Here is a 12,554-nt window from a genome sequence, read left to right on the forward strand (position 1 = left end):
CCTCGAGGACACTAAAAGCACAGCATCCATGCCTGGGAGGAGGAATGGGTAGCTACAGGGCATGCTGCTACCTCAACCAGAGATGCTACATCAGGGTGACAAGCCCAGATTGGGTCTCCGGATGACATTTAGAACAAAACATATCTTTGTAGGAATGCAAAACATCTGCAGTCATGCCAAGGATGAGGTAAGGGTAGCTACCAGGCATGGATTTAAGCAGCCATGAGAGTAAACAGAGAAGTATTAAAAGACAGAAAGAAAAAACACAATTGCAGGAGACACACACACACACTGGCAGGAGACACACACACACAATTGCAGGAGACACACACACACACTGGCAGGAGACACACACACACTGGCAGGAGACACACACACAGTGGCAGGAGACACACACACACACACTGGCAGGAGACACACACTGGCAGGAGACACACACACACACTGGCAGGAGACACACACTGGCAAGAGACACGCACACTGGCAGGAGACACACACTGGCAGGAGACACACACACACAAATATAGGAGACACACACACACACTGGCAGGAGACACACACTGGCAGGAGACACACACACAATTGCAGGAGACACACACACACTGGCAGGAGACACACACACACTGGCAGGAGACACACACACACCGGCAGGAGAAACACACACACTCGCAGGAGACAAACACACACTGGCAGGAGACACACACACACACTGACAGGAGACACACACACTGGCAGGAGACACACACACACAATTGCAGGAGACACACACACACTGGCAGGAGACACAAACACACACTGGCAGGAGACACACAAAGAGGACAAGAAAGAAAAACAATAATAAAAAATCACTTAGGAAAAAAACTAAAGAAAAATCCACTAAGCAAGATAACAAAGCAAAAACAATAAGCAAGAATGCTATTAGAAATACTAGGAAAAAAACTAAGCAAAAAAACAAAGCAAAAAATCTAAGGAAGAACAATATGCAAAATCATAATTGAGAAAAAAGGCACAAAATCACGAATAAAAATCAATAAGCTAAAGCACTAGGCAAAACAACTAATCAAAAGCACTAAGCAAAAGCAATAAACAAAAATGTCAAGCAAAAGAGCCAAGCAAAAAAGCCAATGAAAAAATCCAAGGAAAAAAGCCAAGGAAAAACACGAATGAGAAATAAGCAAAAGCACTAAGCAAAAACGCTATGAAAAAACGCTAAGCAAAAACGCCAAGCAAAAACGCCAAGCAAAAACGCCAAGCAAATCGCCAGGCAAAAACGCCAGGCAAAAACAATAAGCAAAAACAGTAAGCAAAAACAAAAAGCAAAAACAAAAAGCAAAAACACAAATGATAAACAATAAATAAAAGCGCGAATGGTAAACAATAAGCAAAAGCGCTTAGCAAAAAACTAATAAAAAGCAATATGTAAATCACTAAATAAAAACAATGAGCAAAAACGTTAACAAAATAAAAGCTAAGAAAAAATGCTAAAGAAAAAAAAAAGCAAAAGCACTAAGCAAAAACAATAAGCAAAAGCACTAAGCAAAAACACTAAGCAAAAACACTAAGCAAAAACACTAAGCAAAAACACTAAGCAAAAACACTAAGCAAAAACAGTAAGCAAAAACACTAAGCAATAGCAAGAATGAGAAACAATAAGCAAAAACACTAAGCAAAACACTAAGCAATAGCAAGAATGACAAACAATAAGCAAAAACACTAAGCAAAAACACTTAGCAAAAACACTAAGCTAAAACACTAAGCAATAGCAAGAATGACAAACAATAAGCAAAAGCACTAAGCAAAAAACTAACCAAAAGCAATAATCAAAAGCAATATGTAAAAACGCTATGCATAAACGTCAAGCAAAACGGCCAAGCAAAAAAACTAAGCAAAACCAATAAGCAAAAGCAAGAAGCAAAAACACGAATGAGAAAAAATAAGCATAAGCATGAATGAGAAACAGTAAGCAAAAGCAGTAAGCAAAAGAACTAATCAAAAGCAATAATCAAAAACGCTAAGAAAAAACATTAAACAATAAAGCTAAAAGAAAAAAGCTAAGAAAATATGCTAAGCAAAAACGCAAAGCAAAAACGCAAAGCAAAAACGCTAAGCAAAAACGCTATCCGAAACACTAAGCAAAAACACTAAGCAAAAACACTAAGCAAAAACAAAAAGCAAAAACACTAAGCAAAAACACTAAGCAAAAACACTAAGCAAAAACACTAAGCAAAAACAAAAAGCAAAAACACTAAGCAAAAACAGTAAGCAAAAACACTAAGCAAAAACACTAAGCAAAAACTCTAAGCAGAAACACTAAACAAAAACACTTAGCAATAGCAAGAATGACAAACAATAAGCAAAAGCACTAAGCAAAAAACTAACCAAAAGCAATAATCAAAAGCAATATGTAAAAACGCTATGCATAAACGTCAAGCAAAACGGCCAAGCAAAAAAACTAAGCAAAATCAATAAGCAAAAGCAAGAAGCAAAAACATGAATGAGAAAAAATAAGCAAAAGCATGAATGAGGAACAGTAAGCAAAAGGAGTAAGCAAAAGAACTAATCAAAAGCAATAATCAAAAACGCTAAGAAAAAACATTAAGCAATAAAGCTAAAAGAAAAAAGGTAAAAAAATATGCTAAGAAAAAACGATAACCAAAATTACCAAGCAAAAAAGCCAAGCAAAAAACGCAAAGCAAAAACGCAAAGCAAAAACTCTAAGAAAAAACAGTAAGCAAAAACAAAAAGCAAAAACAAAAAGCAAAAACAGTAAGCAAAAACACTAAGCAGAAACACTAAGCAAAAACACTAAGAAAAAACTCTAAGAAAAAACGCCAAGCAAAAACAATAAGCAAAACCGCCAACCAAAATCAATAAGCAAAATTACTAAGCAAAAACACTAACCAAAAACAAAAAGCAAAAACACAAATGATAATGATAAACACAAGACTGAATGGCAAACAGTAAGCAAAAGCACTAAGCAAAAAACTAATCAAAAGCAATATGTAAATACGCGAAGCAAAATCACTAAGTAGAAACGGTAAGGAAAAGTGTGGAAAGAAAGCACAAGGGAAAAGTAGTACCAAAAACCACAGAGGAAAAGAATTCAGAGATGCAAATTGAGCCTCGAGGACACTAAAAGCACAGCATCCATGCCTGGGAGGAGGAATGGGTAGCTACAGGGCATGCTGCTACCTCAACCAGAGATGCTACATCAGGGTGACAAGCCCAGATTGGGTCTCCGGATGACATTTAGAACAAAACATATCTTTGTAGGAATGCAAAACATCTGCAGTCATGCCAAGGAGGAGGTAAGGGTAGCTACCAGGCAAGGATTTAAGCAGCCATGAGAGTAAACAGAGAAGTATTAAAAGACAGAAAGAAAAAACACAATGGCAGGTGACACACACACACACTGGCAAAAGACACACACACAGTGGCAGGAGAAAGACACACTGGCAGGAGACACACACACACTGGCAGGAGACACACACACACACGGGAAGGAGACACACACTGGCAGGAGACACACACACACACTGGCAGGAGACACACACACACACTGGCAGGAGACACACACACACACGGGAAGGAGACACACACTGGCAGGAGACACACACACACACTGGCAGGAGACACACACACACACTGGCAGGAGACACACACACTGGCAGGAGAAACACACACACACTCACAGGAGAAACACAATTGCAGGAGAGACACACACACACTGGCTGGAGACACACACACACACTGGCAGGAGACACACACTGGCAGGAGACACACACACACACTGGCAGAGACACACAAAGAGGACAAGAAAGAAAAACAATAAAAAAATCACTTAGGGAAAAAATTAAAGAAAAATCCACTAATCAAAAACACTAAGCAGGAACACTAAGCAGGAACACTAAGAGAAAACCAAAGCAAAAAAACAAAGCAAAAAATCTAAGGAAGAACAATAAGCAAAAACACAATTGAGAAACAAGGAGCAAAATCATGAATGAAAATCAATAAGCTAAAGCACTAAGCAAAAGAACTAATCAAAAGCAAATGCCAAAATCACTAAGCAAAAACACTGAAAACGCTAAGGAAAAACGCCAAGCAAAAGCGGCAAGCAAAAGTGCCAAGCAAAATCGCCAAGCAAAAGCGCCAGGCAAAACGCCAAGCAAAAGCGCCAAGCAAAAACACAAATGAGAGAAATAAGCAAAAGAACGCATAACAAACAATAAGCAAAAGCACTAAGCAAAAAATCTAATCAAAAGCACTAATCAAATCACTATGTAAACATGCTAAGAAAAAAGGCTACCATAAACACCAAACAAAAAAGGCAAGCAAAAACACTAAGCAAAATCAATAATCAAAAATACCAAGCAAAAACAAAGACAATGGATAAAAGCAAATGAAGGAGCAAAAGAAAAAGCGTAATGACAAAAGCAAAGGCAAAAGGCAAAGTCAAAATGTAAGTGGCATAGCACAAAAAGCAAGGCAAAAGGGAAATGCAAAATGTGATTCTGTGATTCTGTGAAATTGTAAAGTGAAAATGCTAATGCCAAAGGTAAACAAAGAAGGCAAATGGAACAAGACAAAACGCAAAGGAAAAGGGCAACAGCAAAAGGCAAAATGCAAAGGCAAAGGGCAAAAGCAAATGGCAGTGCAAAAAGCAAAAACCTGGGGGCAAATTCAACGAATGAAAGGCAAAAGGCAAAGGCAAAAAGACAATGGCAGAGGACAAAAGACAGAGGCAAAAGGGAAATGCAAAAGGCAAAATGAAAATGCTACTGCCAAATGTCAAGGAAAAAGGCAAATGGCATATGACAGAAGGCAAAGTCAAACACCAAAAGGAAACCTGAAAATGCAAAGGCAACGGGTCAAAGCAAATGGCTATGGCAAAAGACAAAGCATAAAGGAAAAGGCGAAAGGCAAACCAAAAACTCAAAGACAAAAGGTAAGTGGCAGAGTTAGTAGAGAAAGCAAAGGCAAAAGGGAATTGCAAATGGCAAAATGGCAAAGCAAAAGAAAAGGCAAATGGCATAGGACAGAAGGCAAAGGCAAATGCCAAAAGGAAAACTGATAATGCAAAAGCAGTGTGTCCATGCAAATGGCTATGGCAAAGGACACAAAATAAGGACAAAGGTGAGAGAAAAAGAAAAAGAGAAAAAAAATGAGAATGAGAAAGAAAAAGAGAAAGAGAAAGAAAAAAAAAAAGGAGAAATTAAGAAAAAAAAAGGAGAAATTAAGAAAAAAAAAAGAGAAAGAAAAGGAAAAAAACCACAAAAAATAATAAAAAGAGGGAAAAAAAAGAAACAAAAAAACTAAAAGAGAAAGAAAAAGAAATTGAAAGGAAAAAAAGAAAAAGAAAATGAAAAATAAAAGAAAAAGAAAAAGAAAAAAAGAGAAAAAGAAAAAGAAAGAGAAAAAGAAAGAGAAAAAGAAAGAGAAAGTAAAAAAAAAAGAAAAATAGGAAGGAAAAGAAAAAAAGAAAAAAAGAAAAAGAGAAAGAAAAAGGAAAAGAGAAATAGAAAAAGAAAAAAAAAGAAAAAAAATGATAAGAAAAACATAAAAAGAAAGAAAAAGTTAAAGGCAAAAGGAAAATGGCAGAGGAAAAAAATACAAAGGAAAATGCCAAAAGCAAAATGCAAAATGCAAAGGCAGAGGGCAAAAGGAAATGGAATTGTGAAAAGCAAAAACCTGAGGGCAAATTCAACGGAGGAAACGCAAAAGGCAAAAAGAAAATGGCAGAGGACAAAAGACAAAGGCAAAAGAGAAATGCAAAAGGCAAAATGAAAATTCTACTGCCAAATGTAAAGAAAAAGGCAAATGGCATATGACAGAAGGCAAAGTCAAACACCAAAAGGAAAACTGAAAATGCAAAGGCAACGGGTCAAAGCAAATGGCTATGGCAAAAGACAAAGCATAAATAAAAAGGATAAAGGCAAAATAAAAACACAAAGACAAAAGGTAAGTGGCAAAGTTAGTCCATAAGGCAAAGACAAAAAGGAATTGCAAACTGCAAAATGGAATAGGAAAGGAAAAGGCAAATGGCATAGGACAGAAGGCAAATGCAAATACCAAAAGAAAAACTGAAAATGCAAAACCATGTGTCAATGCAAATATCCATGCCAAAAGACAGAATATAAGGGCAAAGGCAAAAGAAAAAAAGAAAGAGAAAGAAAAAGAAAAAGAGAAAAAAAATGATAATGAGAAAGAAAAAGAGAAAGAAAATAAAAAGAAAAAGAGAAAGAGAAATAAAAAGAGAAAGAAAAAAATAAGAGAAAAAATAAAAAGAGAAAGAGAAAGAGAAATAAAAAGAGAAAGAAAAAAAAATAAGAGAAAAAATAAAAATAGAAAGATAAAAAAAGAAAAAAGAAAAAAAAAGTAAAAGTAAAAGAAGAAGAAAGAAAAAGAAAGAAAAACAACAAAAAACTAAAAAAGGAAAAAGAGAAAGTAAAAGAAAAAAGAAAAAGAAAAAAAGAAAAAGAAAGAGAAAGAAAAAGAAAAAAGAAGCAAAAAAAAGAGAAAATGAAAGAAAAAGAGTAAGAGAAAGAGAAAAAAAAAAGAAAGAAAAATGCTTATGCCAAATATAAAGGAAAAAATGCAAATGGCATATGAAAGAAGGGTCAAAGCAAATGGCTATGGCAAAAGACAAAGCATAAAGGAAAAGGCGAAAGGCAAAAGAAAAATGCAAAGACAAAAGGTAAGTGGCAGAGTTAGTCCAAAACGCAAAGACAAAAGGTAAGTGGCACAGTTATTCCAAAAGGCAAAGGCAAAAGGCAATTGCAAACGGCAAAATGGCATAGGAAAGAAAAAGGCAAATGGCATAGGATAGAAGGCAAAGGCAAATGCCAAAAGTAAAACTTTAAATGCAAAGGCAACACGTCAATGCAAATGGCTATGTGGCTATGGCAAAAGACATTATATAAAAAGAAAGGCAAAAGAAAAAGAGAAAGAAAAAAAAGTAAAAATAAAAAATAAAAAGAAAGACAAAGAAAGAAAAAAGAAAGAAAAAAAAGAAAAAAAAGTAAAAAGAAAGACAAAAAAAGAAAAAAGAATGAAAAAAAAAGAAAAAAAAAGTAAAAAGAAAGACAAAGAAAGAAAAAAGAAAAAGAAAAACAGATAAAAAAGAAAGAAAAAGGAAAAGAGAAAGATAAGAAGAAAGAAGAAAGATAAAAAGGAGAAGGAGAAAGAGAAGTAAAAAGAGAAGGAGAAAGAGAAAGGGAAAGAGAAAGAGAAAAAGAGAATAAGAAAGAAAAAGAGGAGAAAGAAAAAAAAAGAAAAAAAAAGTGAAAAAAAAATTAAAAGTAAAAGTAAAAGAAAAAGAAAAAGGCAAAGGCAAAAGGAAAATGGCAGAGGAAAAAATACAAAGGAAAACGCCAAAAGCAAAATGCAAAATGCAAAGGCAAAGCGCAAAAGCAAATGGCAGTGTGAAAAGCAAAAACCTGAAAGCAAATTCAAAGGAGGAAAGGCAAATGGTAAAAGGCAAAAGCAAAAGGAAAGTGAAATAGAAGAAAAAATAAATATAATAAAATAATTCTTATTAAAAATAAGAAAAAATAAAAGAGCTCCAAGAATGGAAAAGGAAAAAAAAAAAAAAATGAATCCACATACCCGGCACAAAACACAAAACTCAAAATCAATCCATGGTAACAAAGATAAAGCAGGTAAGCAAGACATGAAAAATAAAAATGGCAAAAGGCAACGGCAAAACCAAATGGCATAGGATAGAAGATAAATTGCAAAGGCAAAAGCACAAGCAAACTGCCAAATGCAAAGGCAACAGGAAAATGCAACAAGCCAAAGCAAATGGCAGAGGGAAAAGACAAAACCAAACGACAAAGCTATAAGGCATAGGCAAAAGAAAAAGGCAACGGGCAAACGGAAGGTCAAAAGCCAAGGGCTGAAGCAAAAGGCAAAGGGAAAATACAAAACACAAGCGCAGAAGCACCCAGCAAGGCCAACAGGCAAAGGCAATACGCCAAAGGCAAAGACAAACGTAAAAGGCAAAAGGCAAAAGAGAATAAACAAAAGGAAAATGGTACGTGGCACAAGACAAAAGGCCAAGGCAATGGGGAAATGAAAAAGGAAAAATGAAAGAGGAAAGGAAAAGGGTAAATTGCATACGACAGAAGGCAACGTCAAATGTCAAAAGGAAAACTGAAAATGCAAAGGCAACGGGTAAAAGAAAATGGAAAGAGCAAAAGACAAAGCGTAATGGCAAAGGCAAAACGCAAAGGCAAATGGCAAAGTCAAAAGGTAAGTAGCGTAGGACAAAAAGGCAAAAGGGAAATGCAAAAGGTAAAGTGAAAAAGCTAATGCCAAAGGTAAACGAAGAAGGCAATCGGCACAGGACAAAAGGCAAAGGCAAACGCCAAAAGCAAACTGCAAAATGCAAAGGCAAAGGGCAAAAGCAAATGGCAGTGCGAAAAGCAAAAACCTGAGAGCAAATTCAATGGAGGAAAGGCAAAAGTCAAAAGGCAACGGCAAAAGGAAAGTGACATAGAAGAAAGGCAAAGGCAAAAGGGAAATGCAAAAGGCAAAATGAAAATGCTACTGCCAAATGTCAAGGAAAAAGCAAATGGCATATGACAGAAGGCAAAGTTAAACACGAAAAGGAAACCTGAAAATGCAAAGTCAGCGGGTCAAAGCAAATGTCTATGGCAAAAGACAAAGCATAAAGGAAAAGGCGAAAGGCAAAAGAAAAAGGCAAAGACAAAAGGTAAGTAACAAAGTCCAGAAAGCAAAAGCAAAAGCTAAGTGGCACAGTTAGTCCAAAAGGCAAAGGCAAAAGGGAAATGCAAAAGGCAAAATGAAAATGCTACTGCCAAATTTCAAGAAATAAGGCAAATGGCACAGGACAAAAGGCAAAAAAAAAATGCCAAAAGCAAAATGCAAAGGCAATGGGCAAAAGCAAATGGCAGTGTGGAAAGCCAAAACATAAGGGCAAAGTCAAAAGGTAAAGGAAAGATGAATGGATATCATTGAACCTGAAAAAAGTGAAGTTAAGCATTCATTCCAAGTCAGGAGGAACCGTAAACCAAGGCAGAAGAAATAAAAGAATAAGGAAATGGATCAGAGAAAACCAACATCAAGCCATGCATTAGAAACAACAGCGTCAAATGAACGGAAAAGTAGACACTCACATGGTGAGAAGGAGATGACTGCTGAGTCTGGAGGAGGCCAAAAACTCAGCATCCGTGCCTGGGAGGAGGAAAGGGTAGCTACAGGGCATGCTGCTACTTCCCCCAGCGATGCCACGTCAGGGTGGCCAGCCCAGAAGAATTTGCCGATCACCATTAGAACCAAACATCTGTCTGGAGGAAGGCAAAGCACCCGCAGTCATGCCAAGGAGGAGGTACGGATAGCTACCGGGCACGGATCTCGCCAGCCATCGGTGAAAAAGCTGCAAGACCACCACGAGGGAACAGGCATCCTTGCCCAGGAGGCGTGGACAGACCTGAGAAAATGAGAAAAAAAACAACTGCAAATGCATCAAGAAGAGCAGGAAAGCCAAAAGAGGAGGCTGGAGCTGAAGAAGCCAGAAAGGAATAAACCAAACAGAACAAGCGAGGGCAAAAAAACATCAGGTAAGTGAAGGCAAAGAAAGAGGAAAGGCATGGGCAAAGGGACAAGGAAAGCCAAGCCAGGCAAGAAAGAAGGAAAAGGAAAGGAGAAACTCAAAGCAAAGAGAAAAAAAAGAGTCTGGAAAGAAAAAGAATACTCTCAGCAAGAAGAAAGAGAATGCAAAGAAAGGAACGGGAAGGACAAAGAAGCAGCAAACATGAAACAAAGACCATGGAAAGCAAATCCAAAGATGCACTACAGAAAAGCAAAGGGGGGGAATAACAAATAAACAGGGAAAACAGAGCAAAGCAAAGGTCTAGAAATACAAACGTCAAGCAAATCACCTGAACACAAGATCATGGCAAAGCAAAGAGTCCAACTAAAAGAAACAGATAAAAACGCTCCACAGTGATGAGCCCTGGAAACAAAGAAAGAACATTCAAAAGCTATGCAAGGCAAAGATACAAAGGAAAAACCAAAGAGCAACGGAAAACCAGGAAGGAGAAATGAAAGATGAAGAACTAAAAAGCCATGGAAAGGAAAGCAAAATGGCTTGAAACACAGAGGAAAAAAAAAAGGAATACTGCATACTGAAGGATAAAAGAGCTCCACGAATGGAAAAGGAAAAAAAAAATGAATCCACAGATCTGACAAAAAAAACCTAAAGCTCAAAAACAATGCATGGCAACAAAGATGGAGCAGCAAAGCAAGACACGAAAAAAAAAAAAGGGCAAAAGGCAATGGCAAAATGCAACGGCAAAACCAAATGGCATAGGATAGAAGGTAAAATGCAAAGGCAAAAGCACAAGCAAACTGCCAAATGCAAAGGCAACAGGAAAATGCAACAGGCCAAAGCAAATGGCAGAGGGAAAAGACAAAACGCAACGACAAAGCTATAAGGCAAGGGCAAAAGAAAAAGGCAAGGGCAAACGGAAGGTCAAAAGCCAAGGGCTGAAGCAAAAGGCAAAGGGAAAATACAAAACACAAGCGCAGAAGCACCCAGCAAGGCGAACAGGCAAAGGCAATACGTATGCAAAAGGCAAAGACAAATGTAAAAGGCAAAAGGCAAAAGAGAATAAACAAAAGGAAAATGGTACGTGGCACAAGACAAAAGGCCAAGGCAATGGGGAAATGAAAAAGGAAAAATGAAAGAGGAAAGGAAAAGGGTAAATTGCATACGACAGAAGGCAACGTCAAATGTCAAAAGGAAAACTGAAAATGCAAAGGCAACGGGTAAAAGAAAATGGAAAGAGCAAAAGACAAAGCGTAATGGCAAAGGCAAAACGCAAAGGCAAATGGCAAAGTCAAAAGGTAAGTAGCGTAGGACAAAAAGGCAAAAGGGAAATGCAAAAGGTAAAGTGAAAAAGCTAATGCCAAAGGTAAACGAAGAAGGCAATCGGCACAGGACAAAAGGCAAAGGCAAACGCCAAAAGCAAACTGCAAAATGCAAAGGCAAAGGGCAAAAGCAAATGGCAGTGCGAAAAGCAAAAACCTGAGAGCAAATTCAATGGAGGAAAGGCAAAAGTCAAAAGGCAACGGCAAAAGGAAAGTGACATAGAAGAAAGGCAAAGGCAAAAGGGAAATGCAAAAGGCAAAATGAAAATGCTACTGCCAAATGTCAAGGAAAAAGCAAATGGCATATGACAGAAGGCAAAGTTAAACACGAAAAGGAAACCTGAAAATGCAAAGTCAGCGGGTCAAAGCAAATGTCTATGGCAAAAGACAAAGCATAAAGGAAAAGGCGAAAGGCAAAAGAAAAAGGCAAAGACAAAAGGTAAGTAACAAAGTCCAGAAAGCAAAAGCAAAAGCTAAGCGGCACAGTTAGTCCAAAAGGCAAAGGCAAAAGGGAAATGCAAAAGGCAAAATGAAAATGCTACTGCCAAATTTCAAGAAATAAGGCAAATGGCACAGGACAAAAGGCAAAAAAAAAATGCCAAAAGCAAAATGCAAAGGCAATGGGCAAAAGCAAATGGCAGTGTGGAAAGCCAAAACATAAGGGCAAAGTCAAAAGGTAAAGGAAAGATGAATGGATATCACTGAACCTGAAAAAAGTGAAGTTAAGCATTCATTCCAAGTCAGGAGGAACCGTAAACCAAGGCAGAAGAAATAAAAGAATAAGGAAATGGATCAGAGAAAACCAACATCAAGCCATGCATTAGAAACAACAGCGTCAAATGAACGGAAAAGTAGACACTCACATGGTGAGAAGGAGATGACTGCTGAGTCTGGAGGAGGCCAAAAACTCAGCATCCGTGCCTGGGAGGAGGAAAGGGTAGCTACAGGGCATGCTGCTACTTCCCCCAGCGATGCCACGTCAGGGTGGCCAGCCCAGAAGAATTTGCCGATCACCATTAGAACCAAACATCTGTCTGGAGGAAGGCAAAGCACCCGCAGTCATGCCAAGGAGGAGGTACGGATAGCTACCGGGCACGGATCTCGCCAGCCATCGGTGAAAAAGCTGCAAGACCACCACGAGGGAACAGGCATCCTTGCCCAGGAGGCGTGGACAGACCTGAGAAAATGAGAAAAAAAACAACTGCAAATGCATCAAGAAGAGCAGGAAAGCCAAAAGAGGAGGCTGGAGCTGAAGAAGCCAGAAAGGAATAAACCAAACAGAACAAGCGAGGGCAAAAAAACATCAGGTAAGTGAAGGCAAAGAAAGAGGAAAGGCATGGGCAAGGGGACAAGGAAAGCCAAGCCAGGCAAGAAAGAAGGAAAAGGAAAGGAGAAACTCAAAGCAAAGAGAAAAAAAAAGAGTCTGGAAAGAAAAAGAATACTCTCAGCAAGAAGAAAGAGAATGCAAAGAAAGGAACGGGAAGGACAAAGAAGCAGCAAACATGAAACAAAGACCATGGAAAGCAAATCCAAAGATGCACTACAGAAAAGCAAAGGGGGGGAATAACAAATAAACAGGGAAAACAGAGCAAAGCAAAGGTCTAGAAATACAAACGTCAAGCAAATCACCTGAACACAAGATCATGGCAAAGCAAAGAGTC

This window comes from Coturnix japonica, chromosome 2 (assembly GCF_054131305.1).
Source record: "Coturnix japonica strain WE chromosome 2, WE-NBRP24, whole genome shotgun sequence".
NCBI lineage: Eukaryota > Metazoa > Chordata > Aves > Galliformes > Phasianidae > Coturnix > Coturnix japonica.